Genomic DNA, 27,715 nt, shown 5'->3' with positions numbered 1-27,715 from the left:
ATCTACTTTAAAAATTCCTGTCTAATACTATCTTGCTCCATTGAATAACTTTAACCTGTGGACCAGGACTGTCGTTTTCCATTAACTATTTTCAAACTAAAACAATTGTGGTAACTTTCCAAAGTGCTCCCCCACTAACACCTCAGTCCCGGTCCCTACCTTGTTTCCCAAGGGGAGGTCAGGTTTAGCCCCATTCTCCAGTTGGGCCATTTACATAATGACTAGGAGTGTTCAGAACACACTTTACAAATTCCTTCCATCCAAATGCTTAACTTAGTAGCAATCCCAGTCCAGGTCTGGAACGATTAAGATCCCCGAACATTACAACCCTATTATTCTAAGAGTTATCTGAAGTCTCCTGACATATTTGCTCCTTCATCTCCCATTGTCTACCGCTGTAGTCCGACTGTAGAAAACTAATGGCCAATTTTTATTTCTCAGTTCCACTAATATCGTTTAACTGGGCGATGCTGCATGAATACTCTCTAGGCACTGCTGGGATGTTTCCCCCAATCAAAACCACCAGCTCTCCTCCTGTTTTGCCTCCTGTTCTATCCTTCCTGTAGCAGCTGTCCCCTGGAACATTGAGCTGCTGGTCCTGTTGCTCCCTCAGCTGTGTTTCTGTAATATCTATGGTATCCCAATCCCATGTTCCCATCCACGCTCTGGGTTCATCTGCCTTATCTGTCTGGCCCTTTGCATTGAAATAACTGCAGTTTAATCCACCAGTTTTCCCTAATTGTCTGTCTGCAATGTTCTTCCCTGCCTTGTCTACTTATATTGCTCTCTTGAACATTTGTACCAGCCTCAACTTTCTTTCTGGACTTACGACTCTTTGGGGTCACACAGCCCTGCCAGACGAGTTTAAATTCTCTCGAGCAGCTCCAGCAACGTTCCCCACCAGGATGTGGGTCCCCCTCCTGCTCCCAATTCAGGTGTATTCCCCAACCTGTCTACCTGTGCTGACACCTTCAGACATCCAGGGACTTGCCCACCAAGGTCCCTGTGTTCCTCAGTACTCCAGGAGGACCTACCATTCATGATGTATATCATTCGTTTATTAGACTTGCCACAATGCATTACCTCACAGTGATCAGAAGTAAACTCTGTCTGCCATTACTTTGCTCAGTTTATCATCTGATCGAGATCAGACTGCAGCCTGAGTCCATCCCCCTCATTATGGACAACATCCTCACCTTTCATGTTATCTGCAAACCTACTCATGTTACCTTCTGCTTTCCCATCCGAGTGATTAATGTCCATAATGAACAGCAATGGTTCGTGCAGAGATTCCTGTGGTACACTCGCTGGGCAAATGCTTTCAATCACAAAACCAACCCTCCACTAGTTGTGGAGCCAATTTACCAACTTACCTTGGATCCCATGGGCTTTTCCCTTTTGGACCAGCCTTCCGTGTGGGACCTCGTCAAAGACCTTAATGAACTCCATATAAATCACATCATCTGCACTGTCCTCATCAATATCAGAGGACAGTCGTCTAGCAAATCCATACAGACAATCCCTAATGAAATTGCGGGGGTATCCGTTTTTGTATAGGTGTTCTTCTTTCTCTTTTTGCAGTTCTGGTGTACTGCAGTGTGTTGTGGGTCTTTTGAACAGTGTATTGATGCAACTTCTTTTGTGTGTGTTGGGGTGGTAGCTTTCGTAGTTTAGGACTTGGTCTGTGTGTGTGGCTTTCCTGTATACCTTTGTGGTGAATTCTCCGTTCGGTGTTCTCTGTACCATCACGTCTAGGAATGGGAGTTGGTTGTCCTTTTCTTCCTCTCTAGTGAATCGGATTCCTGTGATTGTGGCGTTGATGATCCAGTGTGTGTTCTCTATTTCTGTATTTTTAATAATTTCAACGGTGTCATCCGCATACCTGACCCAGAGTTTGGGTTGAATTTGCGGTAAGACTGTTTGTTCTAATCTTTGCATTACCGCTTCTGCTATGAGTCCAGAGATGGGTGAGCCCATGGGGGTGCCGTTGATTTGTTCATATGTTGGTTGTTGAATGTGAAGTGTGTTGTGAGGCACAGGTCCAGTAGTTTGAGTATGCAGTCTTTGTTGATAGGTTCCCCGTCCTGTTGTCTGTTCTGTATGCCCAGCAGGTTGGCTATTGTTTCTCTGGCTAGGGTTTTGTCAATATAGGTGAACAGTGCCGTTACCTCGAATGAGACCATAGTTTCTTCCTTGTCTATGTGTGTATTTCTGATGATGTACAAGAATTCCTGTGTTGACTATACAGAGTGATCAGGTGTTTCAGTTTCTGCTGTAGTTCTTTTGCCAGTTTGTGTGATGGTGTCCCAGGTAGTGGGATGTCTGGTTTGTGCACTTTTTCTGAGGGTGTCGTTGCTTTCAGTTTTCATTCTCTTTGGGTCAAACCTGGTTATCTGTCCGTTTTTTTTTTGGAGGTTTCTCAGTGTGTTGTTTATCCTATTGGTGAGCTGCGGGGTGGGGTCAAACTCCACGCAATTTCATCAACAGATGCCTCAGGGAAAGACAACGGAATGAAGACATGCCACGACCCAAAGGACTAGCCACACTACCATACATCAAAAACATTTCAGAACTGACAGCCAGACTACTGCGACCACTGGGACTCATAACAGCAAACAAACCAACAGCCACCCTCAGACAACAACTCACCAGAACGAAGGACCTGACACCCAGCATGACCAAAACCAATGTAGTGTACAAAATCCCACGCAAGGACTGCACAAAACACTATATAGGACAAACAGGAAGACAGCTAACGATCCGCATCCATGAACACCAACTAGCCACGAAACGACACGACCAGCTATCCTTAGTAGCCACACACGCAGATGACAAGCAACATGAGTTCGACTGGGACAACACTACTATTAGAGGACAAGCCAAACAGAGAACAGCCATGGAATTCCTAGAGGCATGGCACTCATCCACAGATTCAATCAATAAGCACATCGACCTGGACCCAATATATCGGCCACGGCAGCGGACAGCTGGAACTGACAACCAGAAGTGACAGATGCAAATCACTATAAATGTCGGAGGAAACATCACAGAAGCGCTTCACAGGAGGCTCCCTGAGGAAGTCACCGAGATAGGGGATGAAACGTCTGCAACACAAATTTCCAACTCGGCGAACAGAACCACAACAACGAGCACCCGTGCTCCAAATCTGACAAACCTTGAAGCCCTTTAGACTCTACAAAGCTCCGTCATGAACAAGCCACCATCTGTCTATTTCCTTTGCCTCTTCAGTGTCTGCAACTCTCACTGTATCTTCCAGTAATGTTCTTTAGTTACTGCAGGTCTGCCTAGCTCCCCAGATAACTTGTTTCATCCCCTATATCTCCCTCAACCACTGTAATACCCTCTGCTCTGTCTAATCCTCCTCTTTCCCACTGTCTTCAAGGCACAACGGCGATCCTGTAAGGCAGCAATGCGGAATGGGATGTTATAAATCTCAGCTGAGGCTTGATGCCGACCATTACCTGGGAGTCACAGGGGGAGAGAACCTGAGCGAGTGCAGCACAGAGCGGGAGAATATAAATCAGCAGCGAGGGTCAAGGCCGACAGGGACTTGGATTTGGATAAAAAGCAGAGCAGAAGTCTCGAAATCAGCACCGATTCACAGAAGGAGTGACCGTGTGAGGGAGAAACTTGGAGCAGGAGCTTGAGGCTGACTCACACCTGGGAGAATATAAATCAGCACTAAGGATCGAGACCTAGTTATACCTGGGAGTCACAGAGACGGTGACCCTGTGAGGGAGCAGATTGGAGTGAGAGCTGGACGATTACATCACTGTGTGTGCACATGTCCCTCCCTTGTTCTGTGTTTGTGTGTGTGTGTGTATGCATGTGTGTCCTCTTCCCTCGCTGTGTGTGTGTAACTCTCCTCACTGTGTGTGTTTGTCCCACCCTCGCTCTGTGTGAGCATGTCCCTCCCTAACTGCGTGTGTGTTTGTGTGTGCGTATGTCTGCCTGTCTCCCTCCCACACTTTGTGTGTGTGTGTCCGCTCTCGCTTTCTGAGCACATGTCCCACCCTCGCTGTATCTGCGTGTCCCACCCTCGCTGTGTGTGTGGGTGTGTGTGTGTGTGTCTCTTTCTGTCAGTGTGTGTGCCCCTCTTGCAGTGTGTGAAAGTGTCCTCCACTCGCTCTGTATGTCTGTGTGCATGTCCCTCTCTCACTGTGTGCCCATCGCTCTTGCTGTGTGTGTGTCCCACTCTCGCTGTGAGTGTGTGTGTCCCTCCCTCTCTGTGTGTGTGTGTGACCCTCCCTCGCTGTTCGTGTGTGTCCCTCCCTCGCTGTGAGTGTGTGTGTCCCTCCCTCGCTGTGAGTGTGTGTGTCTCTCCCGCGCTGTGAGTGTGTGTGACCCTCCCTCGCTGTTCGTGTGTGTCCCTCCCTCGCTGTGAGTGTGTGTGTCGCTCCCTCGCTGTGAGTGTGTGTGTCCCTCCCTCGCTGTGAGTGTGTGTGTCCCTCCCTCGCTGTTCGTGTGTGTCCCTCCCTCGCTGTTCGTGTGTGACCCTCCCTCGCTGCTCGTGTGTGTCCGTCCCTCGCTGTGTGTGTTGGTGTCCCTCCCTCGCTGTGTGAGTGTGTGTGTGTCCCTCCCTCGCTGTGTGTGTCCCTCCCTCGCTGTGTGTGTCCCCCTCCCTCGCTATGTGTGTGTGTGTGTGTGTGTCCATCCCTCGCTGTGGGTGTGTGTGTCCATCCCTCGCTGTGTGTGTGTGTGTCCCGCCCTCGCTGTGTGTGTGTGTCCCTCCCTCGCTGTGTGTGTGTGTCCCTCCCTCGCTGTGTGTGTGTGTCCCTCCCTCGCTGTGTGTGTGTGTGTCCCTCACTCGCTGTGTGTGTGTCCCTCCCTCGCTGTGTGTGCGTGACCCTCCCTCGCTGTGTGTGTGTGTGTCCCTCCGTCGCTGTATGTGTCCCTCCGTCGCTGTGTGTGTCCCTCCCTCGCTGTGTGTCCATCCCTCGCTGTGTGTGTGTGTGTCCCTCCGTCGCTGTGTGTGTCCCTCCGTCGCTGTGTGTGTCCCGCCCTCGCTGTGTGTGTGTGTCCCTCCCTCACTATGTGTGTGTGTCCCTCCCTCGCTGTGTGTGTGTGTCCCTCCCTCGCTGTCTGTGTGTGTGTCCCTCCCTCGCTGTGTGTGTCCCTCCCTCGCTGTGTGTGTCCCACCCTCGCTGTTTGTGTGTGTGTCCCTCCCTCGCTGTTTGTGTGTGTGTCCCTCCCTCGCTGTGTGTCCGTGTCCCTCCCTCGGTGTTCGTGTGTGTCCCTCCCACGCTTTTCGTGTGTCTCCCTCCCTTGCTGATCGTGTATGTCCCTCCCTCGCTGTGTGTGTGCGCGTCCCTCCCTCGCTGTGTGTGTTTGTGTCCCTCCATCGCTGTGTGTGTGTGTGTGTGTGTGTGTCCCTCCCTCGCTGTGTGTATGTGTGTCCCACCGTCGCTCTGTGTGTGTGTCCCTCCCTCGCTGTGTGTGTGTGTGTCCCACCGTCGCTCTGTGTGTGTGTCCCTCCCTCGCTGTGTGTGTGTGGGTCACTCCCTCGTTGTGTGTGTGTCCCTCCCTCGCTGTGTGTGTCTGTCCCTCCCTCGCTGTGTGTGTGTGTCCCTCCCTCGCTGCGTGTATGTGTGACCCGCCCTCGCTGTGTGTCCGTGTCCCTCCCTCGGTGTGTGTCCGTGTCCCTCCCTCGCTGTCCGTGTGTGTCCCTCCCACACTGTTCGTGTGTCTCCCTCCCTTGCTGTTCGTGTGAGACCCTCCCTCGCTGTGTGTGCGCGTCCCTCCCTCGCTGTGTGTGTGTGTCCCTCCCTCGCTGTGTGTGTGTGTGTGTGTGTGTGTCCCCCTCGCTGTGTGTGTGTGTGTGTCCCTCGCTGTGTGTGTGTGACCCTCCCTCGCTGTGTGTCCGTGTCCCTCCCTCGGTGCGGCTCCGTGTCCCTCCCTCGGTGTGTGACCGTGTCCCTCACTCGCTGTGTGTCCGTGTCCCTCCCTCGCTGTGTGTGTGTGTGTCCCTCCCTCGCTGTGTGTGTGTGAGTCCCTCCCTCGCTGTGTGTGTGTGTGTCCCTCCCTCGCTGTGTGTGTGTCCCTCCCTCGCTCTGTGTGTGTGTGTGTGTCCCTCCCTCGCTGTGTGTGTGTCCCTCCCTCGCTGTGTGTGTGTCCCTCCCTCGCTGTGTGTGTGCGTCCCACCCTCGTTGTGTCTGTCCCTCCCTCGCTGTTTGTGTGTGTGTCCCTCCCTCGCTGTGTGTGTGTATCCCTCCCTCGCTGTGTGTGTGTGACCCTCCCTCGCTGTGTGTCCGTGTCCCTCCCTCGGTGTGTGTCCGTGTACCTCCCTCGCTGTTCGTGTGTGTCCCTCCCTTGCTGTTCATGTGTGACCCTCCCTCGCTGTGTGTGTGCGCGTCCCTCCCTCGCTGTGTGTGTGTGTCCCTCCCTCGCTGTGTGTGTCCCTCCCTCGCTGTGTGTGTGTATCCCTCCCTCGCTGTGCGTGTGTGACCCTCCCTCGCTGTGTGTGTGTGTCCCTCCCTCGCTGTGTGTGTGTGTGTCCCTCCCTCGCTGTGTGTGTGTATCCCTCCCTCGCTGTGTGTGTGTGGCCCTCCCTCGCTCTGTGTGTGTGTGTCCCTCCCTCGCTGAGTGTGTGTCTCCCTCCCTCGCTGTGTGTGTGTGACCCTCCCTCGCGGTGTGTCCGTGTCCCTCCCTCGCTGTTCGTGTGTTTCCCACCCTTGCTGTTCGTGTGTGTCCCTCCCTCGCTGTGTGTGTCCCTCCCTCGCTGTGTGTGTGTGTGTGTCCCTCCCTCGCTGTGTGTGTGTGTGTTCCTCCCTCGCTGTATGTGAGTGTCCCTCCCTCGCTGTGTGTGTGTGTGACCCTCCCTCGCTGTGTGTGTGTGTGTGTGTGTCCCTCCCTCGCTGTGTGTGTGTGTGTCCCTCCCTCGCTGTGTGTGTCCCACCGTCGCTGTGTGTGTGTGCGTCCCTCCCTCTCTGTGTGTGTGTGTCCCTCCCTCGCTGTGTGTGTGTGTGTCCCTCCCTCGCTGTGTGTGTGTGTGTGTCCCTCCCTCGCTGTGTGTGTGTGTATCCATCCCTCGCTGTGTGTGTGTGAGTCCCTCCCTCGCTGTGTGTGTCCCTCCCTCGCTGTGTGTGTGTGTGTCCCTCCCTCGCTGTGTGTGTCCCTCCCTCGCTGTGTGTGTGTGTCCCTCCCTCGCTGTGTGTGTGTGTCCCTCCCTTGCTGTTCGTCTGTGTCCCTCCCTCGCTGTTCGTATGTGTCCCTCCCTCGCTGTGTGTGTGTCCCTCCCTCGCTGTGTGTGTGTGTCCCTCCCTCGCTGTGTGTGTGTCCCTCCCTCGCTGTTCGTCTGTGTCCCTCCCTCGCTGTTCGTGTGTGACCATCCCTCGCTGTTCGTGTGTGACCCTCCCTCGCTGTTCGTGTGTGACCCTCCCTCGCTGTTCGTGTGTGTCCCTCCCTCGCTGTTCGTGTGTGACCCTCCCTCGCTGTTCGTGTGTGTGTCCCTGCCTCGCTGTGTGTGTGAGTCCCTCCCTCGCTGTGTGTGAGTGTGTCCCTCCCTCGCTGTGTGTGGGTGTGTCCCTCCCTCGCTGTTTGTGGGTGTGTCCCTCCCTCGCTGTGTGTGTGTGTGTGTGTCCCACCCTCGCTGTGTGTGTCCCTCCCTCGCTGTGTGTGTGTGTCCCTCCCTCGCTGTGTGTGTGTCCCTCGCTCGCTGTGTGTGTGTGTGTCTCCCTCGCTGTGTGTGTCCCGACCTCGCTGTGTGTGTGTGTCCCTCCCTCGCTGTTCGTCTGTCCCTCCCTCGCTGTTCGTGTGTGACACTCCCTCGCTGTTCGTGTGTGACCCTCCCTCGCTGTTCGTGTGTGACCCCCCCTCGCTGTTCGTGTGTGTCCCTCCCTCGCTGTTCGTGTGTGACCCTCCCTCGCTGTTCGTGTGTGACCCTCCCTCGCTGTTCGTGTGTGACCCTCCCTCGCTGTTCGTGTGTGTGTCCCTGCCTCGCTGTGTGTGTGAGTCCCTCCCTCGCTCTGAGTGTGTGTGTGTGTGTCCCTCCGTCGCTGTATGTGTCCCTCCGTCGCTGTGTGTGTCCCTCCCTCGCTGTGTGTCCATCCCTCGCTGTGTGTGTGTGTGTCCCTCCGTCGCTGTGTGTGTCCCTCCGTCGCTGTGTGTGTCCCTCCCTCGCTGTGTGTGTGTGTCCCTCCCTCACTATGTGTGTGTGTCCCTCCCTCGCTGTGTGTGTGTGTCCCTCCCTCGCTGTCTGTGTGTGTGTCCCTCCCTCGCTGTGTGTGTCCCTCCCTCGCTGTGTGTGTCCCACCCTCGCTGTTTGTGTGTGTGTCCCTCCCTCGCTGTTTGTGTGTGTGTCCCTCCCTCGCTGTGTGTCCGTGTCCCTCCCTCGGTGTTCGTGTGTGTCCCTCCCACGCTTTTCGTGTGTCTCCCTCCCTTGCTGATCGTGTATGTCCCTCCCTCGCTGTGTGTGTGCGCGTCCCTCCCTCGCTGTGTGTGTTTGTGTCCCTCCATCGCTGTGTGTGTGTGTGTGTGTGTGTCCCTCCCTCGCTGTGTGTGTGTGTGTCCCACCGTCGCTCTGTGTGTGTGTCCCTCCCTCGCTGTGTGTGTGTGTGTCCCACCGTCGCTCTGTGTGTGTGTCCCTCCCTCGCTGTGTGTGTGTGGGTCACTCCCTCGTTGTGTGTGTGTCCCTCCCTCGCTGTGTGTGTCTGTCCCTCCATCGCTGTGTGTGTGTGTCCCTCCCTCGCTGCGTGTATGTGTGACCCGCCCTCGCTGTGTGTCCGTGTCCCTCCCTCGGTGTGTGTCCGTGTCCCTCCCTCGCTGTCCGTGTGTGTCCCTCCCACACTGTTCGTGTGTCTCCCTCCCTTGCTGTTCGTGTGAGACCCTCCCTCGCTGTGTGTGCGCGTCCCTCCCTCGCTGTGTGTGTGTGTCCCTCCCTCGCTGTGTGTGTGTGTGTGTGTGTGTGTCCCCCTCGCTGTGTGTGTGTGTGTGTCCCTCGCTGTGTGTGTGTGACCCTCCCTCGCTGTGTGTCCGTGTCCCTCCCTCGGTGCGGCTCCGTGTCCCTCCCTCGGTGTGTGACCTTGTCCCTCACTCGCTGTGTGTCCGTGTCCCTCCCTCGCTGTGTGTGTGTGTGTCCCTCCCTCGCTGTGTGTGTGTGAGTCCCTCCCTCGCTGTGTGTGTGTGTGTCCCTCCCTCGCTGTGTGTGTGTCCCTCCCTCGCTCTGTGTGTGTGTGTGTGTCCCTCCCTCGCTGTGTGTGTGTCCCTCCCTCGCTGTGTGTGTGTCCCTCCCTCGCTGTGTGTGTGCGTCCCACCCTCGTTGTGTCTGTCCCTCCCTCGCTGTTTGTGTGTGTGTCCCTCCCTCGCTGTGTGTGTGTATCCCTCCCTCGCTGTGTGTGTGTGACCCTCCCTCGCTGTGTGTCCGTGTCCCTCCCTCGGTGTGTGTCCGTGTACCTCCCTCGCTGTTCGTGTGTGTCCCTCCCTTGCTGTTCATGTGTGACCCTCCGTCGCTGTGTGTGTGCGCGTCCCTCCCTCGCTGTGTGTGTGTGTCCCTCCCTCGCTGTGTGTGTCCCTCCCTCGCTGTGTGTGTGTATCCCTCCCTCGCTGTGCGTGTGTGACCCTCCCTCGCTGTGTGTGTGTGTCCCTCCCTCGCTGTGTGTGTGTGTGTCCCTCCCTCGCTGTGTGTGTGTATCCCTCCCTCGCTGTGTGTGTGTGGCCCTCCCTCGCTCTGTGTGTGTGTGTCCCTCCCTCGCTGAGTGTGTGTCTCCCTCCCTCGCTGTGTGTGTGTGACCCTCCCTCGCGGTGTGTCCGTGTCCCTCCCTCGCTGTTCGTGTGTTTCCCACCCTTGCTGTTCGTGTGTGTCCCTCCCTCGCTGTGTGTGTCCCTCCCTCGCTGTGTGTGTGTGTGTGTCCCTCCCTCGCTGTGTGTGTGTGTGTGTTCCTCCCTCGCTGTATGTGAGTGTCCCTCCCTCGCTGTGTGTGTGTGTGTCCCTCCCTCGCTGTGTGTGTGTGTGTGTGTGTCCCTCCCTCGCTGTGTGTGTGTGTGTCCCTCCCTCGCTGTGTGTGTCCCACCGTCGCTGTGTGTGTGTGCGTCCCTCCCTCTCTGTGTGTGTGTGTCCCTCCCTCGCTGTGTGTGTGTGTGTCCCTCCCTCGCTGTGTGTGTGTGTGTGTCCCTCCCTCGCTGTGTGTGTGTGAGTCCCTCCCTCGCTGTGTGTGTCCCTCCCTCGCTGTGTGTGTGTGTGTCCCTCCCTCGCTGTGTGTGTCCCTCCCTCGCTGTGTGTGTGTGTCCCTCCCTCGCTGTGTGTGTGTGTCCCTCCCTTGCTGTTCGTCTGTGTCCCTCCCTCGCTGTTCGTATGTGTCCCTCCCTCGCTGTGTGTGTGTCCCTCCCTCGCTGTGTGTGTGTGTCCCTCCCTCGCTGTGTGTGTGTCCCTCCCTCGCTGTTCGTCTGTGTCCCTCCATCGCTGTTCGTGTGTGACCATCCCTCGCTGTTCGTGTGTGACCCTCCCTCGCTGTTCGTGTGTGACCCTCCCTCGCTGTTCGTGTGTGTCCCTCCCTCGCTGTTCGTGTGTGACCCTCCCTCGCTGTTCGTGTGTGTGTCCCTGCCTCGCTGTGTGTGTGAGTCCCTCCCTCGCTGTGTGTGAGTGTGTCCCTCCCTCGCTGTGTGTGGGTGTGTCCCTCCCTCGCTGTTTGTGGGTGTGTCCCTCCCTCGCTGTGTGTGTGTGTGTGTGTCCCACCCTCGCTGTGTGTGTCCCTCCCTCGCTGTGTGTGTGTGTCCCTCCCTCGCTGTGTGTGTGTCCCTCGCTCGCTGTGTGTGTGTGTGTCTCCCTCGCTGTGTGTGTCCCGACCTCGCTGTGTGTGTGTGTCCCTCCCTCGCTGTTCGTCTGTCCCTCCCTCGCTGTTCGTGTGTGACACTCCCTCGCTGTTCGTGTGTGACCCTCCCTCGCTGTTCGTGTGTGACCCCCCCTCGCTGTTCGTGTGTGTCCCTCCCTCGCTGTTCGTGTGTGACCCTCCCTCGCTGTTCGTGTGTGACCCTCCCTCGCTGTTCGTGTGTGACCCTCCCTCGCTGTTCGTGTGTGTGTCCCTGCCTCGCTGTGTGTGTGAGTCCCTCCCTCGCTCTGAGTGTGTGTGTGTGTGTCCCTCCCTCGCTGTGTGTGTGTGTGTCCCTCCCTCGCTGTGTGTGGGTGTGTGTCCCTCCCTCGCTGTGTGTGTGTGTGTCCGAACCTTGCTGTGTGTGTCCCTCCCTCGCTGTGTGTGTGTGTCCCTCCCTCGCTGTGTGTGTGTGTCCCTCCCTCGCTGTGTGTGTGTCCCCCTCCCTCGCTGTGTGTGTGTGTCCCTCCCTCGCTGTGTGTGTGTGTCCCTCCCTCGCTGTGTGTGTGTGTCCCTCCCTCGCTGTGTGTGTGTGTCCCTTCCTCGCTGTTCGTGTGTGACCCTCCCTCGCTGTTCGTGTGTGACCCTCCCTCGCTGTTTGTGTGTGACCCTCCCTCGCTGTTCGTGTGTGTCCCTCCCTCGCTGTTCGTGTGTGACCCTCCCTCGCTGTTCGTGTGTGACCCTCCCTCGCTGTTCGTGTGTGACCCTCCCTCGCTGTTCGTGTGTGTCCCTCCCTCGCTGTTCGTGTGTGACCCTCCCTCGCTGTTCGTGTGTGTCCCTCCCTCGCTGTTCGTGTGTGTCACTCCCTCGCTGTTCGTGTGTGACCCTCCCTCGCTGTTCGTGTGTGACCCTCCCTCGCTGTTCGTGTGTGTGTCCCTGCCTCGCTGTGTGTGTGAGTCCCTCCCTCGCTGTGTGTGTGTGTCCCTCCCTCGCTGTGTGTGGGTGTGTCCCTCCCTCGCTGTTTGTGGGTGTGTCCCTCCCTCGCTGTGTGTGTGTGTGTCCCACCCTCGCTGTGTGTGTCCCTCCCTCGCTGTGTGTGTGTGAGTCCCTCCCTCGCTGTGTGTGTGTGTGTCCCTCCCTCGCTGTGTGTGTGTCCCTCCCTCGCTCTGTGTGTGTGTGTGTGTCCCTCCCTCGCTGTGTGTGTGTCCCACCCTCGCTGTGTGTGTGTCCCTCCCTCGCTGTGTGTGTGCGTCCCACCCTCGTTGTGTCTGTCCCTCCCTCGCTGTTTGTGTGTGTGTCCCTCCCTCGCTGTGTGTGTGTATCCCTCCCTCGCTGTGTGTGTGTGACCCTCCCTCGCTGTGTGTCCGTGTCCCTCCCTCGGTGTGTGTCCGTGTACCTCCCTCGCTGTTCGTGTGTGTCCCTCCCTTGCTGTTCATGTGTGACCCTCCGTCGCTGTGTGTGTGCGCGTCCCTCCCTCGCTGTGTGTGTGTGTCCCTCCCTCGCTGTGTGTGTCCCTCCCTCGCTGTGTGTGTGTATCCCTCCCTCGCTGTGCGTGTGTGACCCTCCCTCGCTGTGTGTGTGTGTCCCTCCCTCGCTGTGTGTGTGTGTGTCCCTCCCTCGCTGTGTGTGTGTATCCCTCCCTCGCTGTGTGTGTGTGGCCCTCCCTCGCTCTGTGTGTGTGTGTCCCTCCCTCGCTGAGTGTGTGTCTCCCTCCCTCGCTGTGTGTGTGTGACCCTCCCTCGCGGTGTGTCCGTGTCCCTCCCTCGCTGTTCGTGTGTTTCCCACCCTTGCTGTTCGTGTGTGTCCCTCCCTCGCTGTGTGTGTCCCTCCCTCGCTGTGTGTGTGTGTGTGTCCCTCCCTCGCTGTGTGTGTGTGTGTGTTCCTCCCTCGCTGTATGTGAGTGTCCCTCCCTCGCTGTGTGTGTGTGTGTCCCTCCCTCGCTGTGTGTGTGTGTGTGTGTGTCCCTCCCTCGCTGTGTGTGTGTGTGTCCCTCCCTCGCTGTGTGTGTCCCACCGTCGCTGTGTGTGTGTGCGTCCCTCCCTCTCTGTGTGTGTGTGTCCCTCCCTCGCTGTGTGTGTGTGTGTCCCTCCCTCGCTGTGTGTGTGTGTGTGTCCCTCCCTCGCTGTGTGTGTGTGAGTCCCTCCCTCGCTGTGTGTGTCCCTCCCTCGCTGTGTGTGTGTGTGTCCCTCCCTCGCTGTGTGTGTCCCTCCCTCGCTGTGTGTGTGTGTCCCTCCCTCGCTGTGTGTGTGTGTCCCTCCCTTGCTGTTCGTCTGTGTCCCTCCCTCGCTGTTCGTATGTGTCCCTCCCTCGCTGTGTGTGTGTCCCTCCCTCGCTGTGTGTGTGTGTCCCTCCCTCGCTGTGTGTGTGTCCCTCCCTCGCTGTTCGTCTGTGTCCCTCCCTCGCTGTTCGTGTGTGACCATCCCTCGCTGTTCGTGTGTGACCCTCCCTCGCTGTTCGTGTGTGACCCTCCCTCGCTGTTCGTGTGTGTCCCTCCCTCGCTGTTCGTGTGTGACCCTCCCTCGCTGTTCGTGTGTGTGTCCCTGCCTCGCTGTGTGTGTGAGTCCCTCCCTCGCTGTGTGTGAGTGTGTCCCTCCCTCGCTGTGTGTGGGTGTGTCCCTCCCTCGCTGTTTGTGGGTGTGTCCCTCCCTCGCTGTGTGTGTGTGTGTGTGTCCCACCCTCGCTGTGTGTGTCCCTCCCTCGCTGTGTGTGTGTGTCCCTCCCTCGCTGTGTGTGTGTCCCTCGCTCGCTGTGTGTGTGTGTGTCTCCCTCGCTGTGTGTGTCCCGACCTCGCTGTGTGTGTGTGTCCCTCCCTCGCTGTTCGTCTGTCCCTCCCTCGCTGTTCGTGTGTGACACTCCCTCGCTGTTCGTGTGTGACCCTCCCTCGCTGTTCGTGTGTGACCCCCCCTCGCTGTTCGTGTGTGTCCCTCCCTCGCTGTTCGTGTGTGACCCTCCCTCGCTGTTCGTGTGTGACCCTCCCTCGCTGTTCGTGTGTGACCCTCCCTCGCTGTTCGTGTGTGTGTCCCTGCCTCGCTGTGTGTGTGAGTCCCTCCCTCGCTCTGAGTGTGTGTGTGTGTGTCCCTCCCTCGCTGTGTGTGTGTGTGTCCCTCCCTCGCTGTGTGTGGGTGTGTGTCCCTCCCTCGCTGTGTGTGTGTGTGTCCGAACCTTGCTGTGTGTGTCCCTCCCTCGCTGTGTGTGTGTGTCCCTCCCTCGCTGTGTGTGTGTGTCCCTCCATCGCTGTGTGTGTGTCCCCCTCCCTCGCTGTGTGTGTGTGTCCCTCCCTCGCTGTGTGTGTGTGTCCCTCCCTCGCTGTGTGTGTGTGTCCCTCCCTCGCTGTGTGTGTGTGTCCCTTCCTCGCTGTTCGTGTGTGACCCTCCCTCGCTGTTCGTGTGTGACCCTCCCTCGCTGTTTGTGTGTGACCCTCCCTCGCTGTTCGTGTGTGTCCCTCCCTCGCTGTTCGTGTGTGACCCTCCCTCGCTGTTCGTGTGTGACCCTCCCTCGCTGTTCGTGTGTGACCCTCCCTCGCTGTTCGTGTGTGTCCCTCCCTCGCTGTTCGTGTGTGACCCTCCCTCGCTGTTCGTGTGTGTCCCTCCCTCGCTGTTCGTGTGTGTCACTCCCTCGCTGTTCGTGTGTGACCCTCCCTCGCTGTTCGTGTGTGACCCTCCCTCGCTGTTCGTGTGTGTGTCCCTGCCTCGCTGTGTGTGTGAGTCCCTCCCTCGCTGTGTGTGTGTGTCCCTCCCTCGCTGTGTGTGGGTGTGTCCCTCCCTCGCTGTTTGTGGGTGTGTCCCTCCCTCGCTGTGTGTGTGTGTGTCCCACCCTCGCTGTGTGTGTCCCTCCCTCGCTGTGTGTGTGTGTGTCCCTCCCTCGCTGTGTGTGTGTCCCTCCCTCGCTGTGTGTGTGTGTGTCTCCCTCGCTGTGTGTGTCCCTCCCTCGCTGTGTGTGTGTGTCCCTCCCTCGCTGTGTGTGTGTGTCCCTCCCTCGCTGTTCGTCTGTCCCTCCCTCGCTGTTCGTGTGTGACCCTCCCTCGCTGTTCGTGTGTGACCCTCCCTCGCTGTTCGTGTGTGTCCCTCCCTCGCTGTTCGTGTGTGACCCTCCCACACTGTTCGTGTGTGACCCTCCCTCGCTGTTCGTGTGTGACCCTCCCTCGCTGTTCGTGTGTGTGTCCCTGCCTCGCTGTGTGTGTGAGTCCCTCCCTCGCTGTGTTTGTGTGTGTGTGTGTCCCTCCCTCGCTGTGTGTGTGTGTGTCCCTCCCTCGCTGTGTGTGGGTGTGTGTTCCTCCCTCGCTGTGTGTGTGTGTGTCCCAAACTTGCTGTGTGTGTCCCTCCCTCGCTGTGTGTGTGTGTCCCTCCCTCGCTGTGTGTGTGTGTCCCTCCCTCGCTGTGTGTGTGTCCCCCTCCCTCGCTGTGTGTGTGTGTCCCTCCCTCGCTGTGTGTGTGTGTCCCTCCCTCGCTGTGTGTGTGTGTCCCTCCCTCGCTGTTAGTGTGTGACCCTCCCTCGCTGTTCGTGTGTGACCCTCCTTCGCTGTTCGTGTGTGACCCTCCCTCGCTATTTGTGTGTGTCCCTCCCTCGCTGTTCGTGTGTGGCCCTCCCTCGCTGTTCGTGTGTGACCCTCCCTCGCTGTTCGTGTGTGACCCTCCCTCGCTGTTCGTGTGTGTGTCCCTGCCTCGCTGTGTGTGTGAGACCCTCCCTCGCTGTGTGTGTGTGTGTGTCCCTCCCTCGCTGTGTGTGTGTGTGTGTCCCTCCCTCGCTGTGTGTGGGTGTGTGTCCTTCCCTCGCTGTGTGTATGTGTTTTGTCCCTCCCTTGCTCTGTGTGTGTGTGTGTCCCTCCCTCGCTGTGTGTGTGTGTGTGTGTGTGTGTGTGTGTGCGTGTCCCTCCCTCGCTGTGTGTGTGTGTGTGTCCCTCCCTCGCTCTGTGTGTGTGTGTGTGTGTCCCTCCCCCGCTGTGTGTGTGTGTGTCCCTCCCTCGCTGTGTGTGTGTGTGTGTGTCCCTCCCTCGTTGTGTGTGTGTGTGTCTCCCTCCCTCGCTGTGCGTGTGTGTGTCCCTCGCTCGCTGTGTGTGTGTGTGTGTTTGTATGTGTGCCCCTCCCTCGCTGTGTGTGTGTGTGTGTGCGCGTGTCCCACCCTCGCTGTGTGTGTGTGTGCGCGCGTGTCCCTCCCTCGCTGTGTGTGTCCGCGTGTCTCTCTCTCGGTGTGTGTGTGTGTGCGCGTGTCCCTCCCTCGCTGTGTGTGTGTGTCTCCCTCGCTGTGTGTGCGTATGTTTGTGTGTGTCCCTCCCTCACTGTGTGTGTGTGTGTGTGTGTGTGTGTGTGTGTGTGTGTGTCCCTCCCTCGCTGTGTGTGTCCCTCCCTCGCTGTGTGTGTGTGTCCCTCCCTCGCTGTGTGTGTGTGTCCCTCCCTTGCTGTTCGTCTGTGTCCCTCCCTCGCTGTTCGTATGTGTCCCTCCCTCGCTGTGTGTGTGTCCCTCCCTCGCTGTGTGTGTGTGTCCCTCCCTCGCTGTGTGTGTGTCCCTCCCTCGCTGTTCGTCTGTGTCCCTCCCTCGCTGTTCGTGTGTGACCATCCCTCGCTGTTCGTGTGTGACCCTCCCTCGCTGTTCGTGTGTGACCCTCCCTCGCTGTTCGTGTGTGTCCCTCCCTCGCTGTTCGTGTGTGACCCTCCCTCGCTGTTCGTGTGTGTGTCCCTGCCTCGCTGTGTGTGTGAGTCCCTCCCTCGCTGTGTGTGTGTGTGTCCCTCCCTCGCTGTGTGTGGGTGTGTCCCTCCCTCGCTGTTTGTGGGTGTGTCCCTCCCTCGCTGTGTGTGTGTGTGTGTCCCACCCTCGCTGTGTGTGTCCCTCCCTCGCTGTGTGTGTGTGTGTCTCCCTCGCTGTGTGTGTGTCCCTCGCACGCTGTGTGTGTGTGTGTCTCCCTCGCTGTGTGTGTCCCTCCCTCGCTGTGTGTGTGTGTCCCTCCCTCGCTGTTCGTCTGTCCCTCCCTCGCTGTTCGTGTGTGACCATCCCTCGCTGTTCGTGTGTGACCCCCCCTCGCTGTTCGTGTGTGTCCCTCCCTCGCTGTTCGTGTGTGACCCTCCCTCGCTGTTCGTGTGTGACCCTCCCTCGCTGTACGTGTGTGACCCTCCCTCGCAGTTCGTGTGTGAGTCCCTCCCTCGCTCTGTGTGTGTGTGTGTGTGTCCCTCCCTCGCTGTGTGTGTGTGTGTCCCTCCCTCGCTGTCTGTGGGTGTGTGTCCCTCCCTCGCTGTGTGTGTCCCTCACTCGCTGTGTGTGTGTGTCCCTCCCTCGCTGTGTGTGTGTGTCCCTCCCTCGCTGTGTGTGTGTCCCCCTCCCTCGCTGTGTGTGTGTGTCCCTCCCTCGCTGTGTGTGTGTGTCCCTCCCTCGCTGTTCGTGTGTGTCCCTCCCTCGCTGTTCGTGTGTGACCCTCCCTCGCTGTTCGTGTGTGACCCTCCCTCGCTGTTCGTGTGTGTGTCCCTGCCGCGCTGTGTGTGTGAGTCCCTCCCTCGCTGTGTGTGTGTGTGTGTGTGTCCCTCCCTCGCTGTGTGTGTGTGTGTCCCTCCCTCGCTGTGTGTGGGTGTGTGTCCTTCCCTCGCTGTGTGTATGTGTTTTGTCCCTCCCTTGCTCTGTGTGTGTGTGTGTGTCCCTCCCTCGCTGTGTGTGTGTGTGTGTGTGTGTGTGCGTGTCCCTCCCTCGCTGTGTGTGTGTGTGTGTGTGTGTCCCTCCCTCGCTCTGTGTGTGTGTGTGTGTGTCCCTCCCACGCTGTGTGTGTGTGTGTCCCTCCCTCGCTGTGTGTGTGTGTGTGTCCCTCCCTCGTTGTGTGTGTGTGTGTCTCCCTCCCTCGCTGTGCGTGTGTGTGTCCCTCGCTCGCTGTGTGTGTGTGTGTGTTTGTATGTGTGCCCCTCCCTCGCTGTGTGTGTGTGTGTGTGTGCGCGTGTCCCTCCCTCGCTGTGTGTGTGTGTGCGCGCGTGTCCCTCCCTCGCTGTGTGTGTCCGCGTGTCTCTCTCTCGGTGTGTGTGTGTGTGCGCGTGTCCCTCCCTCGCTGTGTGTGTGTGTCTCCCTCGCTGTGTGTGCGTATGTTTGTGTGTGTCCCTCCCTCACTGTGTGTGTGTGTGTGTGTGTGTGTGTGTGTGTGTGTCCCTCCCTCGCTGTGTGTGTCCCTACCTCGCTGTGTGTGTGTGTGTCCCTCCCTCGCTGTGTGTGTGTGTCCCTCCCTTGCTGTTCGTCTGTGTCCCTCACTCGCTGTTCGTATGTGTCCCTCCCTCGCTGTGTGTGTGTCCCTCCCTCGCTGTTCGTGTGTGACCATCCCTCGCTGTTCGTGTGTGACCCTCCCTCGCTGTTCGTGTGTGACCCTCCCTCGCTGTTCGTGTGTGTCCCTCCCTCGCTGTTCGTGTGTGTCCCTCCCTCGCTGTTCGTGTGTGACCCTCCCTCGCTGTTCGTGTGTGACCCTCCCTCGCTGTTCGTGTGTGTGTCCCTGCCTCGCTGTGTGTGTGAGTCCCTCCCTCGCTGTGTGTGTGTGTCCCTCCCTCGCTGTGTGTGGGTGTGTCCCTCCCTCGCTGTTTGTGGGTGTGTCCCTTCCTCGCTGTGTGTGTGTGTCCCACCCTCGCTGTGTGTGTCCCTCCCTCGCTGTGTGTGTGTGTGTCCCTCCCTCGCTGTGTGTGTGTCCCTCCCTCGCTGTGTGTGTGTGTGTCTCCCTCGCTGTGTGTGTCCCTCCCACGCTGTGTGTGTGTGTCCCTCCCTCGCTGTGTGTGTGTGTCCCTCCGTCGCTGTTCGTCTGTCCCTCCCTCGCTGTTCGTGTGTGACCCTCCCTCGCTGTTCGTGTGTGACCCTCCCTCGCTGTTCGTGTGTGTCCCTCCCTCGCTGTTCGTGTGTGACCCTCCCACGCTGTTCGTGTGTGACCCTCCCTCGCTGTTCGTGTGTGACCCTCCCTCGCTGTTCGTGTGTGTGTCCCTGCCTCGCTGTGTGTGTGAGTCCCTCCCTCGCTGTGTTTGTGTGTGTGTGTGTCCCTCCCTCGCTGTGTGTGTGTGTGTCCCTCCCTCGCTGTGTGTGGGTGTGTGTTCCTCCCTCGCTGTGTGTGTGTGTGTCCCAAACTTGCTGTGTGTGTCCCTCCCTCGCTGTGTGTGTGTGTCCCTCCCTCGCTGTGTGTGTGTGTCCCTCCCTCGCTGTGTGTGTGTCCCCCTCCCTCGCTGTGTGTGTGTGTCCCTCCCTCGCTGTGTGTGTGTGTCCCTCCCTCGCTGTGTGTGTGTGTCCCTCCCTCGCTGTTAGTGTGTGACCCTCCCTCGCTGTTCGTGTGTGACCCTCCCTCGCTATTTGTGTGTGTCCCTCCCTCGCTGTTCGTGTGTGGCCCTCCCTCGCTGTTCGTGTGTGACCCTACCTCGCTGTTCGTGTGTGACCCTCCCTCGCTGTTCGTGTGTGTGTCCCTGCCTCGCTGTGTGTGTGAGTCCCTCCCTCGCTGTGTGTGTGTGTGTGTGTGTCCCTCCCTCGCTGTGTGTGTGTGTGTCCCTCCCTCGCTGTGTGTGGGCGTGTGTCCTTCCCTCGCTGTGTGTATGTGTTTTGTCCCTCCCTTGCTCTGTGTGTGTGTGTGTCCCTCCCTCGCTGTGTGTGTGTGTGTGTGTGTGTGTGTGTGTGTGCGTGTCCCTCCCTCGCTGTGTGTGTGTGTGTGTGTGTCCCTCCCTCGCTCTGTGTGTGTGTGTGTGTGTGTCCCTCCCCCGCTGTTTGTGTGTGTGTCCCTCCCTCGCTGTGTGTGTGTGTGTGTGTGTGTGTGTCCCTCCCTCGTTGTGTGTGTGTGTGTCTCCCTCCCTCGCTGTGCGTGTGTGTGTCCCTCGCTCGCTGTGTGTGTGTGTGTGTTTGTATGTGTGCCCCTCCCTCGCTGTGTGTGTGTGTGTGTGTGCGCGTGTCCCTCCCTCGCTGTGTGTGTGTGTGCGCGCGTGTCCCTCCCTCGCTGTGTGTGTCCGCGTGTCTCTCTCTCGGTGTGTGTGTGTGTGCGCGTGTCCCTCCCTCGCTGTGTGTGTGTGTCTCCCTCGCTGTGTGTGCGTATGTTTGTGTGTGTCCCTCCCTCACTGTGTGTGTGTGTGTGTGTGTGTGTGTGTGTCCCTCCGTCGCTGTGTGTGTGTGTGTGTCCTCGCTGTGTGTGTGCGCACGTCCCTCCCTCGCTGTGTGTGTGCGCGTGTCCCTCCCTCGCTGTGTGTGTGTCCTTTCCTCGCTGTGTGTGTGTGTGTGTGTGTGTGTGTGTGTCTCCCTCGCTGTGTGAGTGTGTGTGTGTGTGTGTCCCTCCCTCGCTGTGTGTGTGTATGTGTGTCCCTCCCTCGCTGTGTGTGTGTGTGTGTGTGTGTGTGTGTGTGTGTCCCTCCCTGGCTGTGTGTGTGTGTGTGTGTGTGTCCCCCTCGCTGTGTGTGTGTGTGTGTGTCCCTCGCGCTGTGTGTGTGTGTGTGCGCGTGTCCCTCCCTCGCTCTGTGTGTGTGTGTGTGTGTGTGTGTGTGCGCGAGTCCCTCCCTTGCTGTGTGTTTGCAGTGTCCCTCCCTCGCTGTGTGTGTGTGTGCACGTGTCCCTCCCTCGCTGTGTGTGTGTGTGTGTGTGCGTGTCCATCCCTAGCTGTGTGTGTGTGTGTCTGTCCATCCCTCGCTGTGTTTGTGTATGTGTGTCCCTCCGTCGCTGTGTGTGTGTGTGTGTGTCCCTCCCTCGCTGTGTGTGTCCCTCCCTCGCTGTGTGTGTGTGTGTGTGTCCCTCCCTCGCTGTGTGTGTGTGTGTGTGTCCCTCCCTCGCTGTGTGTGTGTGTGTGCGCGTGTCCCTCCCTCGCTGTGTGTGTGCGCGTGTCCCTCCCTCGCTGTGTGTGTGTGTGTGTGTGCGCGCGTGTCCCTCCCTCGCTGTGTGTGTGCGCGTGTCCCTCCCTCGCTGTGTGTGTGTGTATGTGCGCGCGTGTCCCTCCCTCGCTCTGTGTGTGTGTGTGTGTGTGTGTGCGTGTCCCTCCCTCGCTGCGTGTGTGCGCGTGTCGCTCCCTCGCTGTGTGTGTGCGTGCGTGTGCGCGTGTCCCTCCCTAGCTGTGTGACTGTCCATCCCTCGCTGTGTGTGTGTGTGTGTGCGTGTCCCTCCCTCGCTGCGTGTGTGCGCGTGTCCCTCCCTCGCTGTGTGTGTGCGTGCGTGTGCGCGTGTCCCTCCCTAGCTGTGTGACTGTCCATCCCTCGCTGTGTGAGTGTGTGTGGGTCCCTCCCTCGCTGTGTGTGTGTGTGTGTGTGCGTGTGTCCCTCCCTCGCTGTGTGTGTGTGTGTGTGCGCGCGCGAGTCCCTCCCTCGCTGTGTGTGTGCGCGTGTCCCTCATTCGCTGTGTGTGTGTGTGCGCGCGCGTGTCCCTCCCTCGCTGTGTGTGTGCACGTGTCCCTCCCTCGCTGTGTGTGTGTGTGTGTGCGCGCGTGTCCCTCCCTCGCTCTGTGTGTGTGTGTGTGTGTGTGCGTGTCCCTCCCTCGCTGTGTGTGTGCGTGCGTGTGCGCGTGTCCCTCCCTAGCTGTGTGACTGTCCATCCCTCGCTGTGTGTGTGTGTGGGACCCTCCCTCGCTGTGTGTGTGTGTGTGTGTTTGTCCCTTCCTCGCTCTGTGTGTGTGCGTGCGTGTGCGCGTGTCCCTCCCTAGCTGTGTGTGTGTGTGACTGTCCATCCCTCGCTGTGTGTGTGTGTGTCCCTCCCTCGCTCTGTGTGTGTGTGTGTGTGTGTGTTTGTGTGTGTCCCTCCCTCGCTGTGTGAGTGTGTGTGGGTCCCTCCCTCGCTGTGTGAGTGTGTGTGTGTCCCGCCCTCGCTGTTTGTGTGCGCGTGTCCCTCCCACGCTCTGCGAGTGTGTGTCCCGCCCTCGCTGTGTGTGTGTCCCTCCCTCGCTGTGTGTGTGTCCCTCCCTCGCTGTGTGTGTGTGTCCCTCCCTCGCTGTTAGTGTGTGACCCTCCCTCGCTGTTCGTGTGTGACCCTCCCTCGCTATTTGTGTGTGTCCCTCCCTCGCTGTTCGTGTGTGGCCCTCCCTCGCTGTTCGTGTGTGACCCTACCTCGCTGTTCGTGTGTGACCCTCCCTCGCTGTTCGTGTGTGTGTCCCTGCCTCGCTGTGTGTGTGAGTCCCTCCCTCGCTGTGTGTGTGTGTGTGTGTGTCCCTCCCTCGCTGTGTGTGTGTGTGTCCCTCCCTCGCTGTGTGTGGGCGTGTGTCCTTCCCTCGCTGTGTGTATGTGTTTTGTCCCTCCCTTGCTCTGTGTGTGTGTGTGTCCCTCCCTCGCTGTGTGTGTGTGTGTGGGTCCCTCCCTCGCTGTGTGAGTGTGTGTGTGTCCCGCCCTCGCTGTTTGTGTGCGCGTGTCCCTCCCACGCTCTGCGAGTGTGTGTCCCGCCCTCGCTGTGTGTGTGTCCCTCCCTCGCTGTGTGTGTGTCCCTCCCTCGCTGTGTGTGTGTGTCCCTCCCTCGCTGTGTGTGTCCCTCCCTCGCTGTGTGTGTGTGTGTGTGTCCCTCCCTCGCTGTGTGTGTATGTGTGTGTCCCTCCCTCGCTGTGTGTGTGTGTGTGTCCCTCCCTCCCTGTGTGTGTGACCCTCCCTCCCTGTGTGTGTGTGTCCCTACCTCCCTGTATGTGTGTGTGTGTTCCTCCCTCCCTGTATGTGTGTGTGTGTTCTTCCCTCGCTGTGTGTGTGTCCCTCCCTCGCTGTGTGTGTACCTCCCTCGCAGTGTGTGTCCCTCCCTCGTTGTGTGTGTCCCTCCCTCGCTGCGTGTGTACCTTCATCGCTGTGTGTGTCCCTCCCTCGTTGTGGGTGTCCCTCCCTCGCTGTGAGTTTGTGTGTCCCTCCCTCGGTGTGTGTGTGTGTGTGTGTGTGCGCGCGTGTCCCTCCCTCGCTGTGTGTGTGTATGTGTGTGTGTCTCCCTCACTGTGTGTGTGTGTGTGTCCCTCCCTCGCTGTGTGAGTGTGTGTGTGTCCCTCCCTCGCTGTGTGAGTGTGTGTGTGTCCCTCCCTCGCTCTGTGTGTGTGTGTGTGTGTGTCCCTCCCTCGCTGTGTGTGTGTGTCCCTCCCTCGCTGTGTGTGTGTGTGTGTCCCTCCCTCGCTGTGTGTGTGTGTGTGTGTGTGACCCTCCCTCGCTGTGTGTGTGTGTGTGTGACCCTCCCTCGCTGTGTGTGTGTGTGTGACCTTCTCTCGCTGTGTGTTTGTGTCTCCTTCCCTCGCTGTGTGTGCGCGCATCCCTGCCTCGCTGTGCGTGTGCGCGTGTCCCTCCCCGCTGTGCGTGTGTGCGTGACCCTCCCTCGCTGTGTGAGTGTGTGTGTGTCCCTCCCTCGCTGTGTGTGTGCGCGTGTCCCTCCCACGCTCTGCGAGTGTGTGTCCCTCCCTCGCTGTGTGTGTGTCCGTCCCTCGCTGTGTGTGTCCCTCCCTCGCTGTGTGTGTGTCCCTCCCTCGCTGTGTGTGTATGTGTGTGTCCCTCCCTCGCTGTGTGTGTGTGTGTGTCCCTCCCTCGCTGTGTGTGTGTGTGTGTCCCTCCCTCCCTGTGTGTGTGTGTGTCCCTCCCTCCCTGTATGTGTGTGTGTGTCCCTCCCTCGCTGTGTGTGTGTGTGTGTCCCTCCCTCGCTGTGTGTGTCCCTCCCTCGCTGTGTGTGTCCCTCCCTCGCTGTGTGTGTACCTCCCTCGCTGTGTGTGTCCCTCCCTCGTTGTGTGTGTCCCTCCCTCGTTGTGGGTGTCCCTCCCTCGCTGTGTGTGTGTGTGTGTCCCTCCCTCGCTGTGTGTCCGTGTCCCTCCCTCACAGTTCGTGTGTTACCCTCCCTCGTTGTTCGTGTGTTACCCTCCCTCACTGTTCGGGTGTGTCCCTCCCTCGCTGTGTGTGTGTGTGTGTGTGTGTGTCCCTCCCTCGCTCTGTGTGTGTGTGTGTGTGTCCCTCCCTCGCTGTGTGTGTGTGTGTCCCTCCCTCGCTGTGTGTGTGTGTGTGTCCCTCCCTCGTTGTGTGTGTGTGTGTCTCCCTCCCTCGCTGTGCGTGTGTGTGTCCCTCGCTCGCTGTGTGTGTGTGTGTGTTTGTATGTGTGCCCCTCCCTCGCTGTGTGTGTGTGTGTGTGTGTGCGCGTGTCCCTCCCTCGCTGTGTGTGTGTGTGCGCGCGTGTCCCTCCCTCGCTGTGTGTGTCCACGTGTCTCTCTCTCGGTGTGTGTGTGTGTGCGCGTGTCCCTCCCTCGCTGTGTGTGTGTGTCTCCCTCGCTGTGTGTGCGTATGTTTGTGTGTGTCCCTCCCTCACTGTGTGTGTGTGTGTGTGTGTGTGTGTGTCCCTCCCTCGCTGTGTGTGTCCCACCCTCGCTGTGTGTGTGTGTCCCTCCCTCGCTGTGTGTGTGTCCCTCCCTTGCTGTTCGTCTGTGTCCCTCCCTCGCTGTTCGTATGTGTCCCTCCCTCGCTGTGTGTGTGTCCCTCCCTCGCTGTGTGTGTGTGTCCCTCCCTCGCTGTGTGTGTCCCTCCCTCGCTGTTCGTCTGTGTCCCTCCCTCGCTGTTCGTGTGTGACCATCCCTCGCTGTTCGTGTGTGACACTCCCTCGCTGTTCGTGTGTGACCCTCCCTCGCTGTTCGTGTGTGTCCCTCCCTCGCTGTTCGTGTGTGTCCCTCCCTCGCTGTTCGTGTGTGACCCTCCCTCGCTGTGTTCGTGTGTGACCCTCCCTCGCTGTGTGTGGGTGTGTGTCCCTGCCTCGCTGTGTGTGTGAGTCCCTCCCTCGCTGTGTGTGTGTGTCCCTCCCTCGCTGTGTGTGGGTGTGTCCATCCCTCGCTGTGTGTGTCCCTCCCTCGCTGTGTGTGTGTGTCCCTCCCTCGCTGTGTGTGTGTCCCTCCCTCGCTGTGTGTGTGTGTGTCTCCCTCGCTGTGTGTGTCCCTCCCTCGCTGTGTGTGTGTGTCCCTCCCTCGCTGTGTGTGTGTGTCCCTCCCTCGCTCTTCGTCTGTCCCTCCCTCGCTGTTCGTGTGTGACCCTCCCTCGCTGTTCGTGTGTGACCCTCCCTCGCTGTTCGTGTGTGTCCCTCCCTCGCTGTTCGTGTGTGACCCTCCCACGCTGTTCGTGTGTGACCCTCCCTCGCTGTTCGTGTGTGACCCTCCCTCGCTGTTCGTGTGTGTGTCCCTGCCTCGCTGTGTGTGTGAGTCCCTCCCTCGCTGTGTTTGTGTGTGTGTGTGTCCCTCCCTCGCTGTGTGTGTGTGTGTCCCTCCCTCGCTGTGTGTGTGTGTGTCCCAAACATGCTGTGTGTGTCCCTCCCTCGCTGTGTGTGTGTGTCCCTCCCTCGCTGTGTGTGTGTGTCCCTCCCTCGCTGTGTGTGTGTCCCCCTCCCTCGCTGTGTGTGTGTGTCCCTCCCTCGCTGTGTGTGTGTGTCCCTCCCTCGCTGTTAGTGTGTGACCCTCCCTCGCTGTTAGTGTGTGACCCTCCCTCGCTATTTGTGTGTGTCCCTCCCTCGCTGTTCGTGTGTGGCCCTCCCTCGCTGTTCGTGTGTGACCCTACCTCGCTGTTCGTGTGTGACCCTCCCTCGCTGTTCGTGTGTGTGTCCCTGCCTCGCTGTGTGTGTGAGTCCCTCCCTCGCTGTGTGTGTGTGTGTGTGTGTGTCCCTCCCTCGCTGTGTGTGTGTGTGTCCCTCCCTCGCTGTGTGTGGGTGTGTGTCCTTCCCTCGCTGTGTGTATGTGTTTTGTCCCTCCCTTGCTCTGTGTGTGTGTGTGTCCCTCCCTCGCTGTGTGTGTGTGTGTGTGTGTGTGTGTGCGTGTCCCTCCCTCGCTGTGTGTGTGTGTGTGTGTGTCCCTCCCTCGCTCTGTGTGTGTGTGTGTGTGTGTCCCTCCCCCGCTGTTTGTGTGTGTGTCCCTCCCTCGCTGTGTGTGTGTGTGTGTGTGTGTGTGTGTCTCCCTCCCTCGCTGTGCGTGTGTGTGTCCCTCGCTCGCTGTGTGTGTGTGTGTTTGTATGTGTGCCTCTCCCTCGCTGTGTGTGTGTGTGTGTGCGCGTGTCCCTCCCTCGCTGTGTGTGTGTGCGCGCGCGTGTCCCTCCCTCGCTGTGTGTGTCCGCGTGTCTCTCTCTCGGTGTGTGTGTGTGTGCGCGTGTCCCTCCCTCGCTGTGAGTGTGTGTCTCCCTCGCTGTGTGTGCGTATGTTTGTGTGTGTCCCTCCCTCACTGTGTGTGTGTGTGTGTGTGTGTGTGTGTCCCTGCGTCGCTGTGTGTGTGTGTGTGTCCTCGCTGTGTGTGTGTGTGTGACCTTCTCTCGCTGTGTGTTTGTGTCTCCTTCCCTCGCTGTGTGTGCGCGCATCCCTGCCTCGCTGTGCGTGTGCGCGTGTCCCTCCCCGCTGTGCGTGTGTGCGTGACCCTCCCTCGCTGTGTGAGTGTGTGTGTGTCCCTCCCTCGCTGTGTGTGTGCGCGTGTCCCTCCCACGCTCTGCGAGTGTGTGTCCCTCCCTCGCTGTGTGTGTGTCCGTCCCTCGCTGTGTGTGTCCCTCCCTCGCTGTGTGTGTGTCCCTCCCTCGCTGTGTGTGTATGTGTGTGTCCCTCCCTCGCTGTGTGTGTGTGTGTGTCCCTCCCTCGCTGTGTGTGTGTGTGTGTCCCTCCCTCCCTGTGTGTGTGTGTGTCCCTCCCTCCCTGTATGTGTGTGTGTGTCCCTCCCTCGCTGTGTGTGTGTGTGTGTCCCTCCCTCGCTGTGTGTGTCCCTCCCTCGCTGTGTGTGTCCCTCCCTCGCTGTGTGTGTACCTCCCTCGCTGTGTGTGTCCCTCCCTCGTTGTGTGTGTCCCTCCCTCGTTGTGGGTGTCCCTCCCTCGCTGTGTGTGTGTGTGTGTCCCTCCCTCGCTGTGTGTCCGTGTCCCTCCCTCACAGTTCGTGTGTTACCCTCCCTCGTTGTTCGTGTGTTACCCTCCCTCACTGTTCGGGTGTGTCCCTCCCTCGCTGTGTGTGTGTGTGTGTGTGTGTGTCCCTCCCTCGCTCTGTGTGTGTGTGTGTGTGTCCCTCCCTCGCTGTGTGTGTGTGTGTCCCTCCCTCGCTGTGTGTGTGTGTGTGTCCCTCCCTCGTTGTGTGTGTGTGTGTCTCCCTCCCTCGCTGTGCGTGTGTGTGTCCCTCGCTCGCTGTGTGTGTGTGTGTGTTTGTATGTGTGCCCCTCCCTCGCTGTGTGTGTGTGTGTGTGTGTGCGCGTGTCCCTCCCTCGCTGTGTGTGTGTGTGCGCGCGTGTCCCTCCCTCGCTGTGTGTGTCCACGTGTCTCTCTCTCGGTGTGTGTGTGTGTGCGCGTGTCCCTCCCTCGCTGTGTGTGTGTGTCTCCCTCGCTGTGTGTGCGTATGTTTGTGTGTGTCCCTCCCTCACTGTGTGTGTGTGTGTGTGTGTGTGTGTGTCCCTCCCTCGCTGTGTGTGTCCCACCCTCGCTGTGTGTGTGTGTCCCTCCCTCGCTGTGTGTGTGTCCCTCCCTTGCTGTTCGTCTGTGTCCCTCCCTCGCTGTTCGTATGTGTCCCTCCCTCGCTGTGTGTGTGTCCCTCCCTCGCTGTGTGTGTGTGTCCCTCCCTCGCTGTGTGTGTCCCTCCCTCGCTGTTCGTCTGTGTCCCTCCCTCGCTGTTCGTGTGTGACCATCCCTCGCTGTTCGTGTGTGACACTCCCTCGCTGTTCGTGTGTGACCCTCCCTCGCTGTTCGTGTGTGTCCCTCCCTCGCTGTTCGTGTGTGTCCCTCCCTCGCTGTTCGTGTGTGACCCTCCCTCGCTGTGTTCGTGTGTGACCCTCCCTCGCTGTGTGTGGGTGTGTGTCCCTGCCTCGCTGTGTGTGTGAGTCCCTCCCTCGCTGTGTGTGTGTGTCCCTCCCTCGCTGTGTGTGGGTGTGTCCATCCCTCGCTGTGTGTGTCCCTCCCTCGCTGTGTGTGTGTGTCCCTCCCTCGCTGTGTGTGTGTCCCTCCCTCGCTGTGTGTGTGTGTGTCTCCCTCGCTGTGTGTGTCCCTCCCTCGCTGTGTGTGTGTGTCCCTCCCTCGCTGTGTGTGTGTGTCCCTCCCTCGCTCTTCGTCTGTCCCTCCCTCGCTGTTCGTGTGTGA

The sequence above is a fragment of the Chiloscyllium plagiosum genome, unplaced genomic scaffold (genome assembly GCF_037043375.1).
Source record: "Chiloscyllium plagiosum isolate Xiang-an unplaced genomic scaffold, Cpla_swu_hap1 HiC_scaffold_33, whole genome shotgun sequence".
Classification (NCBI taxonomy): domain Eukaryota; kingdom Metazoa; phylum Chordata; class Chondrichthyes; order Orectolobiformes; family Hemiscylliidae; genus Chiloscyllium; species Chiloscyllium plagiosum.
This window is presented reverse-complemented; position numbering follows the sequence as displayed.